A 20,896-nucleotide genomic window follows, 5' to 3' on the forward strand; every position below is an offset into this window, starting at 1 on the left:
TATAGATCTTTAGAATCCACCAGTCAAACATCTGGATTAAGGTTTTGTAACTTTTCTTCTAGATGTTTTATTAAAAAGCTTGTGATTAGGGCACCTGTTCGGCTCAGTTGGAGGAGCATATGACTCTTGATCTTGGGGTTGTGAGTTTGAGCCCCATGTTGGGTGTAGTGATTACTTAAACTAAACTTTAAAAAAAAGAAGCTTGTGATTAATATGTTAGTCACTGACTAATCAATATATTTTTCAGATTCCATTATTCTGTGTATATAAAAAAAATACTCCTTACCATCTCCAATCAAAGTTTAGAATTTAGAGGATGCCTGGGTGGTTCAGTCGGTTAAGCGTCTGCCTTCGGCTCAGGTCATGATCCCAAGGTCCTGGGATCGAGTCCCACATCGGGCTCCCTGCTCTGTGGGGAGCCTGCTTCTCCCTCTCCTCCCCACTTGTGCTCTCTCTCTCACTATCTCTGTCTCTCTCTCTCAAATACATAAAATCTAAAAAAAAAAAAAAAAAAGGAGGGAATCTCACCTCATCCCATTTGGAAAAAAAAAAAAGTTTAGAATTTAGGGAGTGACATCACAAGATGGCAACATAGGTTATTTCTAACTTCACTCCCTCTCACAAGAAGAACTAACAACTATTGAAGAACAGACACCACTCAGAGAATCCTAGAACATGGGGGTAAGGCTGAGGCACCTCTCTGTACCACAGAGACCAAGACACACTGCATTAAAAGGTTAAGAGAAGTGGCTACATATTGATCAAACTGCCCATCCCCTTGAACAGTGCAGCACCACATGGAGAGGTCTTCCCTGAGCCTTCAGTTCCTCCAGCGGGAAAAGAGAACCCAGGGGGAACAACCAGCCACACCCAGCATTATGGGTAGCTTTGCGGGAGCTCTTCCTCTGATCTCACGCCACAGGAATTGCAGGGGAATCTGCAGGGCTCAACCACTGGAAATCTAACTCTGACAGACAGAGAGAAGGGGCTTGTAACAACCAGCACATGAATCTTGACAGGCCAAGGTCATACCTGCAATGCCCAAGGTCATACCTGTAGTGCCCAGCCAGTAGTTTTGCTCATCTGTAGAGCTGTGTCATGGGCACATTCTGACCAGAAAACTTGGTTCCCTATCTAAATGAGCCTGAAGGATGGGCTTCATAATTGCCTGGATTCCCTGGTCAGGCTAACTAGATAAGACTGGGTACTATATTCAGTAGTAGGTGGGACTATGAATTAGCTTCCCTTCCCTGGCAGAGCAGCAGGACAGTACACACGGTCTGTGTCATTGTTCGGGGACCCAAATCAGGGCACAGTGTGCTTTGAATTCCCTGGTTAGGTGAGACCACCGGTTTTAGCTCTGCAGATGGGGGACACCATTGGCTGTGCTTTCTGTTTAAGTGCCACCGTATGTAGGGCTGTTGGATGGGTTATGCAGTTTCCATATGCTCTGGCTGCATTCCTTGGTAGGACAGGCTAAAAGCTGTATTCAGCATACAAACAAACAAACAGAAATCCTAGAAAGAATCAGTAACCTGGAGGATAGGACATGGGAAATTACCCCTAAGAGGAACTAAATAAAAATTTTAAAAAGATTGAAGAAAGCCTCTGAGAATTACAGGACACAAAGAAAAGAAACAATATTTGCATTATGGGAATTCCTGAAGGAGAAGAGTAAGAGAAAGGGATGGAAAGTAGAAGTAAAAGAATGCTAATTACCATCATAAAAACATAAAAGGGTATTGTAAATCTCACTGATAATGGTAAATATATAGTCATAGTTAGATTCTGCACATGGTAATAGTGGTGAATAATTCATTTACAACCATAGTTTCAAAGTTAAAAAAAATGTAATAAAAAGAATCTGTTATTAGTTTCATATGATAAAAAAATGTAAATTGTAACCATGATAACCTAAAATGTGAGGGAGAGGGGAAATAAAAATGTAAAGTTTATAAGTTCTATTGAAGTTAAAGTGTGATCAATTTAAAATAGGGTGTTATAAGTTTAAGATATTTTATGTAAGTCTCATGGTAACCACAATGGAAAATCTTATAGTAATTACACGAAAGAACACAATAAAAAGGTCAAAGCATACTGATACCAAGAGACATCAAAACAAAATGAAACAAAAAGACAGCAGGATAAGAAACAAAGAACAATGGACCCACAAAACAACCAGGAAACAGTGAGCAAAATGGCAATCGTTAAGTCCTTATCTATCAATAATTACTTTAAGTGTAAATGGATTAAATTCTCCACTTAAAAGACATAGAGAGTGGCTGAATGGATAAAGAAACAAGATCCAAAAATATGCTGCATACAAGAGACTCACGTTAGCTTTAAAGACACATATAGACTGAGAGTGAAGGGATTAAAAAAAAATACTTCAAGCAAATGGTAGCAATAACAATAGCAACAGCAAAACCAGGGGCTGCTATATGTATAGCAGACTAAATAGACTTCAAACCTCTTATGAACACACGGAACATTTTCTATGATCGATCATATGTTAGACCATGAAACGAGTCTTAGGAAATTCAACAAGATTGAGGTTATACCAAGTATCTTCTCTGACCACAATGGCATGAAACTAGAAATCAATAACAAGAGGAAAACTGGAAAACTTACAAACATGTGGAAATTAAACAACACTCTCCTGATCAACCAATGGATCAACAAATTTCTTCAAAGAAATTAAAGGGTAAATAAAAAGTTTCTTAAGACAATTGAAAATGGAAGCACAACATACCTGAACTTGTAGGATGCAGCAAAAGCATTTCTAAGAGGGAAGTTCACAGTAATAAAAGCCTATATTAAGAAGCAAGAAAGATTCCAAATAAATGACCTAATTCTATGTCTTTAGGAACTAGAAAAAGAAAACTGAGCTGAAAGTTAGCAGAAGAAAGGAAATAATAAAGATTAGAGCAGAAGTAAATGAAATAGAAAACTAGAAAAGATTAATCAAACTAGGGCGCCTGGGTGGCTCAGTTGGTTGAGCGACTGCCTTCGGCTCAGGTCATGATCCTGGAGACCCTGGATCGAGTCCCGCATCGGGCTCCCTGCTCGGCAGGGAGTCTGCTTCTCCCTCTGACCCTCCCCCCTCTCATGTACTCACTCTCTCTCATTCTCTCTCTCTCAAATAAATAAATAAAATCTTTAAAAAAAAAAAAAAAAAAAGATTAATCAAACTATGAGTTGGTTCCTTGAAAAGCTAAACAAAATTGACAAACCCTTAGCTACATTAACCAAGGAAAAAGGACAAAGGACCCAAACAACAAAATTAAAAATGAAAAGGAAGTATTACAACTGATACTACAGAAATTCAAAGGATCATAATAAGCTTTTATGAACAACTATAAGCCAAAAAACTGAACAACCTAGAAGAAATGGAAAAATTCTTAGAAACATACAAATTACCAAGACTGGATCAGGAAGAAATTGAAAATCTGAATAGACCAATTACTAGTAAGGAGATTGAATCTGTAATCAAAATTTTCCCATCAAAGAAAGGCCCAGACAGATGGCTTCATTGGTAAAATTTACCAAACATTTAAAGAAGAATTAATACCAATCCTCCTCAAACTCTTCCAAAAATCAAAGAAGAGGGAACACTCCCAAAGTCATTTTATGAGCCTGCATTATCCTGATGCCAAAACCAGAAAAGGACACTCCTAGAAAAGAAAACTATAGGCCAACATCTCTGATAAATATAAAAAGATTCAAAAATTCTCTATAAAGTACTAACAAATTGAATTCAGCAACACATTAAAAGGATCATACACCATAATTAAGTGGGATTTATTCCTGGGACACAAAATACAGAAAAAGCATTTGACAAAATTCAAGCCCATGGCTAACATCATACTCAATGGTGAAAGGTTGAAAGTTTTTCCTTTAAGGTCAGGAACAAGACAAGGGTGCCCACTCTTACCACTCATATTCAACATAGTACTAGAAGTCCTAGCCAAGCTTATCAAGCAAGAAAAAGAAATAAAAGTGTCAGCATTGGAAAAGAAGATGTAAAACTGTCTCTATTTGCAGATGACATAATTTTTATGTAGAAAATCCTAAAAACTCAACCAAAAAACTGTTAGATCTAATTGATAAATTCTGTAAAATGGCAGGATATGAAATTAACGTACAAAAATCAGTAGCATATCTATAGACTAACAATAAATTTTTCTTTTTATTGTATATGTAAAAGATGGACTGTTGTGGTAATCGCGTCACAGTACATATAAATCAAACCATCATGTTGTGTGCCTTACACTTATACAGTGACGTACTGTGTGTCAATTATTTCTCAGTAAAACTAGTGTAAAGTAATGCAAATATAACACATGGCAGACATTTTAATGTGGGATTTGGTTATAAACTACAGATTACCTTACAAAAAGCTTAACTGTCAGTTTATAAACTGTAACCCGGTTACCTGTTTTTGCTCTAAGAATGAGTGGGTCTTCACAACCATAATTTTGATCAAACCAGTTAAACTTCTGATAGCATCCATACCAAAACTCAAAGTTTTAGTGTTTCTTGGAATGCTGTGGTATAGCGGGCCATATGGATCAACTGAAGGAAAGTTAAATTCAACACAAAATTTGGAACTGTTCTTTCCTTATGCTTGTTGGCACAGTCTGTTTTTTGTTTCTTTGTTTAATTTGTGTTCCACCTTCAGTTGGTTTCCTGAGATTAATAATTCTTCGTATCAGTGAGGTCATATGATACATGTCTTTCTCTGATTGACTTATTTCGCTCAGCATAACAGTTTCCTGGAGTGGTGGGGGGTGGGAGGGATGGGGTGGCTGGGTGATAGACACTGGGGAGGGTATGTGCTATGGTGAGCGCTGTGAATTGTGCAAGACTTGAATCACAGACCTGTACCTCTGAAACAAATAATACATTATATGTTAAAAAAAAAAAGAAGATAGCAGGAGGGGAAGAATGAAGGGAGGGAAATCGGAGGGGGAGACGAACCATGAGAGACGATGGACTCTGAGAAACAAACTGAAGGTTCTAGAGGGGAGGGGGTGGGGGGATGGGTCAGCCTCGTGATGGGTTTTAAAGAGGGCACGTTCTGCATGGAGCACTGGGTGTTATACGCAAACAATGAATCATGGAACACTACATCAAAAACTAATGATGTAATGTATGGTGATTAACATAACATAATAATAAAAAAAAAAGGAAAAAAAAAATCTGTGCTCCACCTTGTCTTTTCCTGCAATCTAAGATTAAGGTAGCCAGACAGGGATGTCTAAGTCATTTATCTTTAATATGTAAAGGACAGATTGTCATCAGCCTATTTAAAAGATATCATATCCTTGGGGCCCCTGGGTGGCTCAGTCAGTTAAGCGGCTTTCTTCAGTTCACGTCATGATCCTGGGGTCCTGGGATGGAGCCCCGTGTCAGGCTCCCTGCTCAGTGGGGAGCCTGCCTCTCCCTCTCTCTCTGCTCCCCGCCCCCAGTTGTATTCTCTCTCTTTCTCTCAAATAAATAAATAAATAAAAATAATAAAAGGTATCATATCCTAACTCAAACAAAATAAGCCTTTGGAAATTCCTAGTTTCTGCTATAGTCATTGTTTTTTTCTCTTTTCTTTTTAGCTAATGTATGACCGTAACAAATTAGCCCTGTAATTGGATGTTTGCTCAGCCAGTTAAAAAATAGAGTTAATAAGAAAAGCAAATGAGTTAATAAGCCCTTTTGTTTTTCTTAACAAGGCATATCTTAAAAATCTAAATGTTAAATTACAGAACATTATTACCAAACTTCTTATTTGATGACATGTGTGGCTAAATGTTTAGACCTTTTTGTGTGTGGAAGTCATTGCATTAAATAGTGCTGGACAAAATAATTTGGTATATATCTTATTAAATATGCTATTGAGCAAATGAGGTTTAAAAACAAGAAAAGGATGCCCAAGCTGTTTTGTTTTGACATGGTGTGTGTGTGTGTGTGTGTGTGTGTGTGTGTGTGTTTTGTTTTGTTTTGTTTTTTTGGGTGGATTACACAGTAAATTGTTCTAAGATTGCTCAATAACAGGACTGTATACTCTGAGAAGCAAGGGAAGTGTTTGCTTCTTTTCTAAAGTAAGTCGGCAGAGAGCATTTGGTAGGAAGAAGACGATGAAAACAGTCGATGTTAACATAAAGACAGGCTGCTTTTTATGTCTTCCTGGACTCTACAGAGAAGAATCCCAACCTCATTACTGAGCAATGAAATGTTTCTGGTTAATTTGCGTGTGTGGGCAAAAAAGGGGGGGAGGAGAAAGCCAGCAACATGCTTCCACAGCTAACTAACCTAGTACAGTCTTTAGAGATGTTTACATGAGTGAAGCAATCAAAATCAACACACCTGGGAGGCTAGGAAGAAAAGTGGAGAATAATACTGACAATGCACACACCTAAGCCCCTGTAGGGTCTACACGAAGCTTGTGAAGGAGGTGGTTCAGCCGGGCACCGAGGTGTCTTGTAAGCGCTAGTGTCTCACACGGCCTGTGTACAGATGTGGGCGCAGCTTCAAGCTGACCTACTGCACAGACACAAAGAGCTTATGCACTTTCGGGAACAGTATGTTTTGACACAGAAAAGAACGCACAGAGAACAATTGTTTCGCTTCAGTGTGGAGGTGAACTTTGATGGAACTTAGTAAAACACAGAACATTTATTACTGTGATGAATGGCTCTCCGGGGAGTCATTTCCGTGCCCTCCCAGCTGGAGTACAGGACTGCAGTGACAACAGTGGGCAAGAAAGGGACAGAACAATAGGTTCTGCGAGTTCGAGAAGCTGAGGTTGCCCTCCCTGAGCGGGTGGTATGAGCATCAGCCCTAAGCAGCACATAACTCAAGAGAGGAGTGATGGATTCTTGTGGAATGTGGAAATCACAAAGAGGGTAAAATGAGAGCATATTATGAAAGTGCACTTGAATCATCCAAAGTGCTGAGGATTTTTTGTGTCAACAGATTCCACGATTGAAAAGCCGCAAGTCTGGTGAGTTCCCTGATCAAATCCAGCACCCGCGATCCCAAGGAACCCAACAGTATTCATCCAAACTGGATGCCGCTGCGATTGGCCAACTGGAGCAATTGGAAAACAGGATCCTTTCCACCCCTTAAAATAATTATTTATTCGTTTGTTTGAATTAAACAAATTATAATACAGTTAAATCAACATGTCTGGTTTATTTCAGCTCCTTCACTGTGCAACCCAGGGGCAGGGACTGTGTCGGTTTTTCTGCCTTTCCTTCGTCCAACGTGTAAAGGTATCTGCTGTACTAAACTGCAAACTCCACGTTATCCTTGGTTTTCTCGATCTTAACAGATTTCGCATCCTTTCCCCTGGCCTTGAGCAGGAAGTTCCTGATTTCCTCAACTTTGCTAGTTGTAACTAGGAGGCACACAGGGAGGGAGTAAGGATTTGCACTGCCAGATAGATGCCTTATTCCCCCTTTTCCGCAGAAGTTTTTTTTTTTAAAGGTTTTATTTATTTATTTGACAGAGATAGACACAGTGAGAGAGGGAACACAAGAAGGGGGAGTGGGAGAGGGAGAAGCAGGCCTCCTGCCGACCAGGGAGCCCGATTTGGGACTCGATCCCAGGACCCTGGGATCATGACCTGAGCCGAAGGCAGACGCTTAACTGACTGAGCCCTCCGCAAAAGGTTTTTAAAAAATACTGAGGCTTTCCAGGGGCGCCTGGGTGGCTCAGTCGGTTAAGCGTCTGCCTCTGGCTCAGGTCCTGGGATCGACCCCCACATCGGGCTCTCTGCTCCACGGGGAGCCTGCTTCTCCCTCCCCCCTCTGCCTGCTTCTCCCTCTGCTTGTTCTCTCTCTGTCAAATAAATAAATAAAATCTTAAAAAAAAAAAAAAAATACTGAGGCCCTCCAAGCAAGAAAACGGACCCTAGCTCAAGTTAAATGAGACTCCTTGCTGCTCGCCTTGGCTATGTTCTTTCATTTATTTCATTTATCTGAGAAGTTCCTGGCAGGATCTGTGGACACAGATGGCTGTTTATTTCAAAAGTCAGATGCCTGGCCACCATATCTTAGAATCCCAGGAAGGTAACGACTTGGCAAAAAAAAAACTCTGCACTGATTGTGAAAGGCCCACTTATAACTTAGAATCTCAGCATCCTGACAGCAGGCGCCCCCTTGGAGCCCCAACAAGCAGACAGAAATGGTGTCGTGGTGTGGAAACAACCTGTCAGAACCGCCTTGGCTCTGAGGTTCCATGATTGGCTTTGACACTGGGTGGAGATGATCAAAAGCCCTTCAAAAATCAGCCTTGGAGGGAAGCTCCATCGCCTTTTGTCTCTTCCAACCCGGGGTTTCCCCACTGCCCCCTGCTAGGATAGAGAGACTGTCAGCACCATGGCTCCTAGCTCAGACTTTTAATGGAGAAAAAAAAAAAAAACCCAAACACTGAATTTTGAATCTAAGTTTAAAAAAAAAAATTAGGAAATTTTTATTCTATATAATAATGGATCCTAAACCTGTCTATTACCAGAATCCCTCGCTCACATGGGGTTTCCCAAAAATAACAGTTCCAGGGGCCTAACCCAGTAGAGTCTGAATTCGACCCTGCTCCTGGGGTCCCATTCAGCAATCTGTAATTTTAATGATCTCCCAGATGATTCTAATGATCGGCCAAATTTGAGACCCAGAGATTTAGTTATTTTTTTAAACCAAGTATTTTTAAATGTATCCCTAGAGATTCCATGAGAACATATGCTCGCATTTTCAATATTCTAATTCCAATACCCTACCAAGTCACACTACCTCTTCCCACTGTCTTGGGATGGCTAATCTGTGTTAAAATACAGCCCTGCAGAAAGGTTACATTTCATTACATTTTTACTAAAATCGCTGAGTAACTTCATAGGTGAAAAAAGAATTCATAATTCTATTTTACTAACACTCCAGAATGTATCCTATTATTTCAGGGGGTGCTGTGAAATTTTCAAAATGAAACTTCTTTGAGTTCACTTGAATTTCTAAGGTCTGAAAACTATTGCTTCAGATTCAAGGCAAGAATTCAAGGCTTTCCCTCCACCGCCTCTTCTACCCACTCTCCCAGCCTCCCTCCATCTCCAAAGGCACTCCTGTGGAGGGGAAGCCCTCATGTGCTTTGTTTCCATTGAGGTCAAGTCAGGGAAATAGATACCACACTAGGTATTTTAACAGAGAGAATTTGATATGGGAAATTTGTTGCAGATGTTGGAGGGCTCAAAAACAGCACAACGGAACACTAAGATAACAGAGTTAGGTAGCAAGCAGCTTTCTACTCTTAGGGAAGAGGTTGGAATGGCCAGAACTGGGAGGTGGGCGGGCCCCATCGAGGTGGGACCCAGGGCTTAGGGTGGAGCACTGCCAGGCAAGCCACGGTTGGCTCGGGGGCTTTGAGGAGAGGCCTCTTGCATTTGGAGCTCTGACTCCCAAGGGGCCACTACCTGGAGCGGCTGCTACCTCGCCTCAGACTGCAATGAGGCTCTCGGAGTGTGGAGAGAAGCCGAAGACAGAAACTAATTATTGCTGCCAAGTGAAAGGCCACTGGCAGGGCGATATCTAGAAACAGCAAACAGAAAGGAAGAAGGAAAAGCCCTCTCCCTTCCTCCTGCTGCCCAGTCTCTCTCAAGGGCATCCCAAAAGGAAGCCAGATGACTAAAGAAAAATGTGGTTTCCAAGGTCTTGGCCCCTGCATCACCAAGTGGAGTAGAGGAGGGAAGGTTTGGAGCTGGGGGATAGTATCATAATCAAGCACAGCCTCAGACAATCCTTTGAGTCAAGAGAGCGGTGAAACTTGCATTGGCAGGAACAAGTTTAAAAGCTTTTGTTTCCAGGACTATGCTTTTTTTGATGGTCAAATAATTTTCAGAAAAGTATAATCCACTCTTGAAGTGTCACAATGCCCATTAGCATATTAAAGGAACTGAAAAGTCCTGCAGTAAAGAAACCTGCTTTATTTTGTTTAATTAACTATTTCTAAAGTGTATGTAGTGTGAATTCCTTATTTTTTCAGATATAATATTCATCAAAACATACAAACTGGATTGTAAATGCTGTTCTAAAAAAAAAAAAGGCACTACTTAAGTTTAAACTGCTTTTTTATCTGTTAGTTTCTAAAGCTGGGGAAAAAAAGAACATATCCAAGTGAAATAGGAAGAAAAATAGAATTCTATCTGTAAAGGATTAGATCTAACTGTTTCTCTTTCATGTTTCCTGATATCTGTAAAAGGAACATCCTCCTCTGCCCTTAAGCATACTGTTAGGAAAAGAATCCCTCACTCAACCCCCAGAAGACTCACTATGACTTGTAACAAAAACCACCAGCTTCAACAAAATCTGAAGGAAACAGGGGAGTGTTGCATGAAACTGGAATCATCTCAAGAGCCCGGGGATACCGACTGCTCTTAAATACACAGGGTAGCTTGAAAATTACCCCATGGGACAAAGAATGACTCTATATTCAAGGAGATAAAAAGAAACTTTATTACTTTTAAGATTATGGTTATTTCTACCCCTCCCATGCCTACCTCGGGCTGGAAGAGGCATCTGACTGTAACCCCTGACACAGACTGAGCGTGAAACACAGGCTACAGCCCAGTCAACTTTGGGAGCGGGTCTGAGGCCACCATGTGGAAGATGCCGATGAGTGGGGAGAGAAGTTTGTCTGCAAAGGTGGGTGCTGAGAGAAAAGGAACACCCAGGATAGAGGGAGAGGAAGGGGAAGGGAAAGAGACAGAGGGAAGCAGGAGGAGGAGGAGAAAGAGAGGAAGAAGAAAGGAAGGGAGCGGGGGATGGAGAGAGGGTGGGAGAGAGAGGAAGGAAAGAATTAAAAATAACTGCCTGATGATTTTCCAGATTCCTTGGGGATTGGTTCTAAATTATCCCTATTTAACTAGAATGTTTCATTTTATAACACCACAATGTCCAACTAATAGGAGTGTCTCCATCAAGTTATGCTAATCTGGCTTTTACTGTTGAGTTGGATTTTGTTCATGAAGACAGCTGATTCCTGTCTGGAAATCTGGAAATTTCTTTTTCTTTTTTTTAATTTTTTATTGTTACGTTAATCACCATACATTACATCATTAATTTTTGATGTAGTGTTTCATGATTCATTGTTTGTGCATAACACCCAGTGCTCCATGCAGAACGTGCCCTCTTTAATACCCATCACCAGGCTAACCCATCCTCCCAACCCCCTCCCCTCTAGAACCCTCAGTTTGTTTTTCAGAGTCCATCGTCTCTCATGGTTCGTCTCCCCCTCCGATCCCCCCCTTCATTCTTCCCCTCCTGCTATCTTTTTCCTTTTTTTTTTCCTTAACATATAATGTATTATTTGTTTCAGAGGTACAGGTCTGTGATTCAACAGTCTTGCACAATTCACACCGCTCACCATAGCACATACCCTCCCCAGTGTCTATCACCCAGCCGCCCCATCCCTCCCACCCCACCCCCCACTCCAGCAACCCTCAGTTTGTTTCCTGAGATTAAGAATTCCTCATATCAGTGAGGTCATATGATACATGTCTTTGTCTGATTGACTTATTTTGCTCAGCATAACACCCTCCAGTTCCAGAAATCTGGAAATTTCTTAAGCAAAAGCAGTTTGAATTAATTTTATCTATTCCAGTCCTTATTCTAAAAACAGGTCCCAAAAAGTTCCAAGCAATTGATTGTGGGTGTAAGTAGCCATTACATGACTTCCTTTCATCGACATGCTACCTACAGACCTGACATGATATTAAATCATATTAAGATAAGATATTAAGACCCAATTCTGGTTCTGAGAAACTTTTCTGTCCCATTCATTTGGAAGTTGATCAGTTGACACAGAAGACTCTGATAGTTTTGTCTCCAACAGCAATATGACAAAGGACAGATGTTCCTGAGCCAGAGACAGGAGAAACCAAGCCTAGTCAAAAATGTATAGTTCTAGAGATTAAAATCTACTAGGGGCACCTGGCTGGCTCAGTTGGTAGAGCGTGTGACTCTTGACCTCAGGGTTGTAAGTTTGAGTCCCACGTTGGGTGTAGAGATTACTTAAATATAAAATCTTTAAAAAATAAAATAAAATCTCCTATTCACATCCTAGCAGACACAGTCTCCTTCTGAAATTAGGTTACTTTCATGGGGTCTGGCTTCATTTCATAGCCAAAACAACATTTCTGAATATTGCCCCAAACCGCAGTCCCCTTTGAAGGTGACTTATGAAGGGTTGCTTTCATCTTCCATTGGTATTCTCCTGCCTTAAGGAATACCACATCCTCCACCTCCTAAATTCACTGGTTTTGTCTTGCTTCTCTTTTATTTGGTTCTCACTCTTTTCCACCCTTTTGGAATTAGTCTACTTTCCAAACTTGCCTTCAGCTGGAATACAAATTTGACCTTCTCTTTGCTCACTGGCCTGCTGTTGAAGGCCAGCAGCTGTGCCCATTCCCGGGTGGGTTTGCTCATGGAGACCCAGCATATGCAAGAAGGAATGTTCTGAAAATAACATGGAGTACCCTTTTGCCCATAAGCAGAACTCTGGTCCTGCGTTATTTCATAAGTAAAACAACCTGAGAAAGAACACACAAATTAACCCTTTTCTAGGCCAGAAAAATTACTCTTAGTAAATATTTTAGTAGTGTTTGTTTCTTCTCTTTAATAGTTTTAAGTATTTTATAATCTATTTCCGAAGTTCTTAGGGTCTAAGAAATTTATCATTGTTAATGATTCTGGATTGATTCTTCATGTTTCTTGTAATTTAGAACTGTGAGTTCATGTTTCGTGGCACTTTATCTAGAGGAATCCTATGCAGGGTTGAAAATATGTCTTTCTAGAGAAGACTTTTAATTACTTTTATTGAGGACATCAGTATTGTTATTAGCCTGAGATTGCTTTTTATACTATTTTGTTGGAGAATGTAGGCCTTTCAGAGGGTGTAAATTCAAACCTCAAATTTGAGTGAGGGGAGCCTGAGGTTTTCATATTTTTTTTCAGACTCTCAGGATTTTCCTTCCCATCCCCCTTCCCCATTAGATCAGGCTAAACAAAAGAGTTTCCTTTAAACCTCCCTTTGGGAGAAGCTAAACATTGTCAGTTCTCTTTCGCAGATGTATAGTCATTCAAGGGTTCTTTATTTTAGCCTTCGATCCAAATTTCTGCCCTTCATGGACCCAAAAATATGTCTCCTGTACTTTCATAGCCTTAAAACTCAACCCTTTATTAACAAGACTGGCAAAAAAATAAATCCAGAACAGTCAAAAAGAAGTCACTTCTGAAAATGGACTTGCTTGGTAACCACTTTTGATCCCTTATAGACTTACACTGAAAATATCTTCTTAGGCTATTTTCTTAGGCACAGTGAAAAGATTTGTGCAATTATCTGCTGGCCTCTATCAACAGAAACAATCAATATGGAGAGTGCAGCACCCCTTTCTGTACACCTCTCACAAATATTGTTCATAAGTTTTCTGGTACTTTCCAAAACAAATAGAATGAATGCTTCCTTATAAGAAAGGTTCTTTGGAATCAGCTTTGAGAAAGAAAGAAAAAGAAAGAAAGAAAGAAAGAAGAAAGAAAGAAAGAAAGAGAGAGAGAAAGAAAAGGAAGGGAAGGAGGGAGGGAAGGAGGAAGATAGATTCCTATCCTCAAAGAAATCTACGCTCTTCCTGGGAAAATCAGGATTTAGATCTTAAATCTAAGATTTAAAACTCTCTCCATTTTCAATTTTTCTTTGACTTGACTTCAATGGAAACCTTTGAGTGGGAAAATTATAAGACCATGCTTTTATAACACTAAAATTGACTTTCAAATTGATCAATTTAATCAAACTCAACCATCCATTAAAAAATATATATAGTGGGGAGACGAACCATGAGAGACTATGGACTCTGAGAAACAAATTGAGGGTTCTAGAGGGGAGGGGGGTGGGGGGATGGGTTAGCCTGGTGATGGGTATTAAAAAGGGTAGGTACTGAATGGAGCACTGGGTGTTATACGCAAACAATGAATCATGGAACACTACATCAAAAACTAATGATGTAATGTATGGTGAAAACATAACATAATAAAAAAAAAGAAAAAAAGAAAAGAAAAAATATTTTAAAAATATATATATACTGAGTAATAGTAATCACAAAGATTATTTAGAAAAGAGTTATTTTGAAAAATTGCCTAGGGTAACGCAAATCTCATATGCTGGATAGAATATTCATAAGTCCTTATGATTTTTGAAAACTATTAACAATGCAATTTCTGTCATAATTTTACAGATCTTCTTAGGAATGGTATTACTTAGCCTTTCTTGGGCATCTATTTTACTGATTACCAATTCAGAGAGTATTTAGATCTAGCCTAAATTCTTCCTTCTGCAAATCAAACATATTTCCTCTTGTTCTATTCTTAATGGAGACCAGATTCTTACATAATAACCCTTCATCTTCTCGAAGACTCACCCTCTCAGCCGTGCATTCCACTGCATTGTCTTAGTTACCCGCTGCCATGGAGGATATCCTGAAGGGAAAAGTTCAAGATCAAACGAGATGTCTCTCTTCATGAAATAGCAAATACAGTTTTCTCCTTTCTAGTTTTATTAACAGTGAGAATTTCTCTTCAAATAACACTCTAAAACCAAACGTGCCCAGAAAATATATCACTTTTAAATCCCAGAGAGGCTTGAAAATGTTACTATAGTAAACATTTTCCAAGTAACGCTGTTTGTAGAATAATTATAGTTCGAGTTTTTCTGTCATAAGAATGTGGCTGATTCTCTAATGACTCTGTTTGCTCTAAAACACAATGATTCAGACTGTTTCTGACACAAATTATATTGTTCAAGGGTAAACTTTCATTCTGTATCTCTCTTTAACTCTGTTTTCAAAGTGAAGTAGAACCCAGTGTTAATCAATTCAAAATCAATCAATCTGGATAATTAAATTCTGTGCCCTTCATTCACCATCTACCTATATCCATGCTCTTTCCCAGCTTCACCCCAAACACATACATAAATATAAAGCCTTGGGGTGCCTGGGTGGCTCAGTCGGTTAAGCAGCTGCCTTGGGCTCAGGTTGTGATCCTGGAGTGCTGGGTCGGGGGGAGCCTGCTTCTCCCTCTGCTCGCTCTCTTGCACTCTCTCAAATAAATAAAATCTTAAAAAAATAAATATAAAGCCTTTTATTCTCAATAATTGATTCTTATGTCTGACATATTCTGTATATTTATATATTTTCCCCATATAGACCCTCTCTTTATAGGTCTATTAATCCCAGAGAGACCATGTATTTATAAGATCATTACAAAGTACAGAAGGTAAAACCATTAATAGTACGTATACAATTGCTATTTAAGTACTTCTTGTAACTGAAGATTTCCGTTAGGTGCTTTAAATAAGTTACCATATTTCATTCTTTTAGGAACCTGTTATGAGTTGAATTGTGTTCCTTCCAAAAAGATATGTTGGAATCCTAACTCCTAAGGCCTCAAAGTGTGATCTTATTTGAACATAGGGTCTTTACAGGGGTAATTGGGTTAAAGTGAGGTCATTAGGATGGGTCCTAATCCATTATGACTAGCATGCTTATAAAAGGGGGGAATTTGGATACAGAGACACACATATGGGGAGAACACCATGTGAATATAAAGACAGACATCTACAATCTAAGGACCGAGTCCTGGGGCAGATCCTTCCTTCAGAGCCCTCAGAAGGAACCAACCTTGTTAACACCTCAATTTCAAACTTCCAATCTCCAGAACTGTTAGAGAATAAATTTCTGCCGTTTAAGCCACCCAGTTTGCGGTACTTTGTTAAAGCAGGTCTAGAAAACTAAAGCACAGCCCTACAATTTAAGTCTTAGTCTCTTTCTGTAAACAAGGAGACTGAGGAATAGGAAGATGAAAGACCTTCCCCAGAGTCACACTGGTGGTAAGAGCTGGGCTGTCATTTAACAGAGATCTGCTTTGCTCAAAAGCTGGGTGCTTTCCTCTATATCATTCTGTCTCCAAACTTAAGTTGTTAGCTACTCTTTTCATCTATATATGTAAGAAAGCACCCACAAACACACACATTGTACATGGGCTTACAGACTACACCTAAAATGGTATAGTCAAGGTATCTCTATATTGTTTTTTCTGAGGAGAACTTGTTGAAGACCGCTTCACCGTGTTTCGGGAGTTACCACAGAAAGCTTAAGTCGTAGTAGAACCATTGACCTGGTCTGGGAAAGGCAAGGTTATTCACTCATGCCAAGGGTATCAGTCACCTTGCTCTGGACATCAATGGGCAATTGAAAAGACATGAGTGGGAGGGCGTTAGGATGGGGGAAACTTTGTCCTTCCCTGACTGATTGAGGTTGGATATGGGGAATGGAAGGAAATCTTTGATTAATTTTCCTGAGAGAGAATCCCAGTTCAAGTTGGGAGGGAGGCAATAAGATACCCAGAGAGCAGGTGGTTTAAAAAAAACAGACAAAGATCTGAGAGGAAAGAAGAATTTTCCAACTTTTAACTACTCCTCCAGCCAAACTCTGGACCAATGGCCAGCTACGCCAAGAAAGGAGCTGTTGCCTACAGAGGAGTGGATTGTTCACTCCATGAAGATGTCTGGCCAAGGTGGCAAACGGAGCCCGAAATTCAGCCTGCATTCCCCCTATCAAGCTGTGTGCCATGGAGTTGTGCTGTGCCTTGTCAGCAAAAGGAGCATCTTTTTCTAACTCACACAAAGGCATTGCAAAGGTTACCGGTGGCCCAAGAAATCATTACTTCAAGATCAGGGCATTTGCGTCAGACCTTCAGATCACTCCTCTGTTCTGGGGAATAGAACAGAGCTTGTTGGTTATTGTAGAATCAGAAAGTAGTACTTTATAAGCATAATAGTTTTATGCTTTTGAGATTTTCTTTATTTCCCTTAGAGTTTTTGTTGTTGGTGTTGTTGCTCTTGTTGGAAAGTTCCCTTTTTTCAGCTCAGGAAGTAAAGAAATACAATTCTTACTTTTGCTTTTCTCAAATTAAAGTCTGAAGTGCTAGGGCTCTCTGGTTGGTTAGATCTGCATATGAGGCCCAGCTCTGCTGTGCAAATTGGGCCAATTAACTTCCTAAGTCTCATTTTCCTCACTGGAAAATGAGAGTTTGTTCATTCATCCAACATATACTTTCTATGTGGCTGCGATGTGCCTGGTATTGTTTTAATATTCCCAGGGCAAGGTCCATATTCTCATGGAGATTAAATTCTAGATTGGGGTGGGAGGAAAGGGAAAAGACAGACAAGAAGCTAAAATACATGTGTCAGTTAATAGACAAAATACCTCCCCTCACAAATACATCAATATGCATTTCTCTTTTGCATTTCTTGGTAACCTCTCAGCCATTTACCTACCAAGGAGGGGAGTAATGTAGCAGGAATGCAAAATGATTTAAAGAGTATTTAGTTGCTGGCGTCCAAATAGGATCTCTAAATCCGCAGCAGGATAGTAATCTTGAAACCCAGGTTTTTTGAGCAAACCCAATCAGGAAGACTGACGAGATTATAGAGTTTTAAGTCTACCTGGAGTAATGAGAAGGAGGATAGGAGGTGGAGGAAGCTGAAAGTCCAAGGGAGAAAGGGGAGGAGGAGAGGAAGTCAGACGCCAGGGTGTTTGTTCTCTGCCCTCATCTCCTCGGGCAGAGCCTCAAACACCTGGATGGGTGTGGAGAAGCTGGAGGACATCCGGGTTTGTGGCTCGCTCCCACACATGCGGCACAGGAAGGCTCCCCGATAGGGTTGCCAGATAAACTACGGGAAGTCCAATTAAATTGGAATTTCAAATAAACAATGAATAATCTTTAATGTAAGTACTCCCCACCCCAGCAATATTTGGAACATACTTCCACTGATTTTTTTCCCCATCGTTTATCTGAAATTCAAATTTAACCGGGCTTTCTGTACTTTTATTTGCTAAATCTGGCAACCCTACCTGGGGAGAATTTTTAGCTTAGGGCCCCAGTCCCCAATGGCATGGAAATGATAGCACAGAAGTGGTAGCAGGAGTGTTGATAGCTAGACCTGAGGAAGTTTTTTTTTTTTTTTTTTAAGATTTTATTTATTTATTTGAGAGCACAAGCGGGGGTGTGGGGCATGGAGAGGGAGAAGCAGGCTCCCCAATGAGCAGGGAGCCCGATGCGGGGCTCGATCCCAGGACCCTGGGATCATGACCTGAGCCGAAGGCAAGATGCTTCACGGACTGAGCCACCCAGGTGCTCCCTACGGAAGTATTCTTATTCCACATATAAAGTTCTTGGATTGACCCTGAACATAGTAGTCTCTCAATAAATCCTTAATTAATTAATTAATTGGGACTCAATCAATTTTGCTTTCTGGCTATTATCACATCTAACCAGAAGTTGATTATAACTATAATACCATATGAAACTACCGGTGAGTATATATCATATTTTTAAAAATTAATGTGAGAATTAACAGCCACTCTAAATGCACATGTGCTTTATTATTCCAGGCTCACAAAGCATATGAAAACCACAGCTGTTGATAATGCTTTTGATTTGCCAGATCCTGTAACAGTCCACTTACTTTGCCTTGAACATGGCATTTGTACCACATTAAAGTTTGGCAAGCTTAATCTCTGCTAACCACTGGCAAATGTGAACATGCTATAAAATATAAATTATATCTCAGCCAAAGCCATTATCAGGTATATATTTGTTTGGATTTGACTAAGAACCTCTAATTTGTTCATGTGTCCTTGGCATCTTTACATTCTTTGTGGCGATTATGCTTGCAATGAATATATTACATGCCTAACAGTCAGCTAAAGCTCTAAGTGCAGTAGAAGAGGGAGAGAGAAGAGGAAGAAAGTCCTATTTCACTCTGTTGGAGTGAGAATGAAACTCCATAAAGTCTTAGAGAAAACTCTTCCAATGGCCACTCTTGCCCATCTTCCCACCCGACCTGCCCCACACTAAAAATATTTTTGAGTAGTTTGTGTATTCTCGTTCATATGATCATGTAAGAGAATCTACCTTTGCATGTATCTGGCTAACAAGCCTCAGAATAAAACTATGTCATCTGGCTATTAACCAACACAAAACTCAAGAAAATCATCATCTCTAATTTCCAACACAATGGAGTTCTTCAGTCTGGAAACCCACACCACCCCTAGAGGCAGAATAGCTGTAGGTGGTATATGATCTTGAAATGATTGTTCTGTTTGGTTCATCCACTCATATAGACAAAGACAGCCAGAGCAACATCATATTCCCTCCCCAAAGGACATCATAGAAAAATTTTCATTAAACCCTCATCTATTCACATTCCCAAAATTTTAATCACCTCAAAACCTTTCAAATATGGCATCTCATATTCATCTCATGACATGTTGTGAAGTAGGAAAGGTGGGAATTATGTAATTTTTATTTTCATTGTGCAGAATCTATAGGAAAGGACCAGAATCAACATCCATTTAATTTAGTTTTCTATCCATGCCTACCTTTCAGTATCTCAGTGGACCACATTGTATGCATATTTTCCAGTGCCCAGTAAATGGACACATGTAACGAAAGGGGAACACTGAAGGGAACTGTACCCACATCCTGGGTTCAAATTGGATTTAGTTCTATCAAGGAAACACAACAAATCAACCCTCTCAAACAAACCAAAGCAAAACAAATAAAGAGATCCTTTTCCTAAAAGTCATTTACTCATTCATATATTCAGGACTGAGTTTCTACTAAATTCTAGGCTATCTTTGACACTGTTTACTTCAGAGAGTGAGTGAGTTAACATGTAAAACTACTTATCACAAAGCCTGATGTGTGGGAGGTAACCAATAACATTAAATTTCCTTCTCAAATTCTTATCCTTGAATTAATCAATCAATCAAAACCAATAGGCAAACTATAGAAAACGATTTGCTTCCAATCTGGTGTCATTTCTTTAAACCTACCCTCTATGCAGTTAGATACTGTGACGTTTAGGCATGAGCTATTAAGCCAGGGAGACTAAAACACTCAGGCAGAACCCTGGCTTGTGATTCTTGGCTTGCCATTTTGTGTTAAAAGAGGAGAGGAAAATTCAGTCAAGGGTTCTAGTATTAATGCACTGTATCTGTAAACACACACACACATACACACTTTTGGGAGGCTGTGTTCTTAATCTAGGCAATAGCTTTGTAATTGAAAATAAGCATTTACTATCTTCTCTGGCTGTTTGACCAAATGTAACTGTTCTTTACAAGCAATTTATATAAATAAACATAACCTTGAAGCCGACACTTTCTGCCCCATCTTGCATCCTTTTCTCTATCTCTCTCTCTCTCTTTTTTTTTAAGATTTATTTAGAGAGAGAGAGAATGAGAGAGTACACACGTGTGGAGAGAGGGTCAGAGGGAGAGAATCTTCAAGCAGACTCCCTGCTGCCAACTGGGGAGCCCATCGCGGGGCTTGATCCTACAGACCCATGAGATCATGACCTCAGCCCAAACCAAGGATCCAGCGCTGAACCGACTGAGCCATCCAGGCGCCCCTTGCATCCTATTTTCTATTTCTATTTGCTCCCACCTCTCGCCTCACCCACACACTTGGCTCCCGAGACTAGGTCATATACGGAGGAGAAACCAATCTGAGGTATCATCAGTTTTTACCTTTCAGTGGTTTTCACGATATATGCCAATTGTCACCACTATATTGATTATGTAGCAATCCACACTAATTCCTGAGACATCCAGCGTGAACAGATCCTTGTATAAACACAGATGTAAAAGTGGTTGCAGGTCTAACAAGATATTTAAAGAGCTCATCTCTGACCTCTACTGGTCATCTTATTAAAATACAACACCTACCATTCTTTCAGAAGCACTTTCACATTTTCATTCGCTCATTTAACAAATGCTTTTTAGCACCTATTACGTACCAGG

The 20,896-nt window shown here is 40.0% G+C and overlaps 1 pseudogene; it reads right to left on the bottom strand.

The window, feature by feature from the left end:
* Positions 1-7,187: 7,187 nt before the first annotated feature.
* On the bottom strand, positions 7,188-17,874 carry LOC116622577 (annotated as a pseudogene).
* Positions 17,875-20,896: the final 3,022 nt, after the last annotated feature.

This window comes from Phoca vitulina, unplaced genomic scaffold, assembly GCF_004348235.1.
Source record: "Phoca vitulina isolate PV1807 unplaced genomic scaffold, GSC_HSeal_1.0 scaffold53, whole genome shotgun sequence".
NCBI classification, from domain to species: Eukaryota; Metazoa; Chordata; class Mammalia; order Carnivora; family Phocidae; genus Phoca; species Phoca vitulina.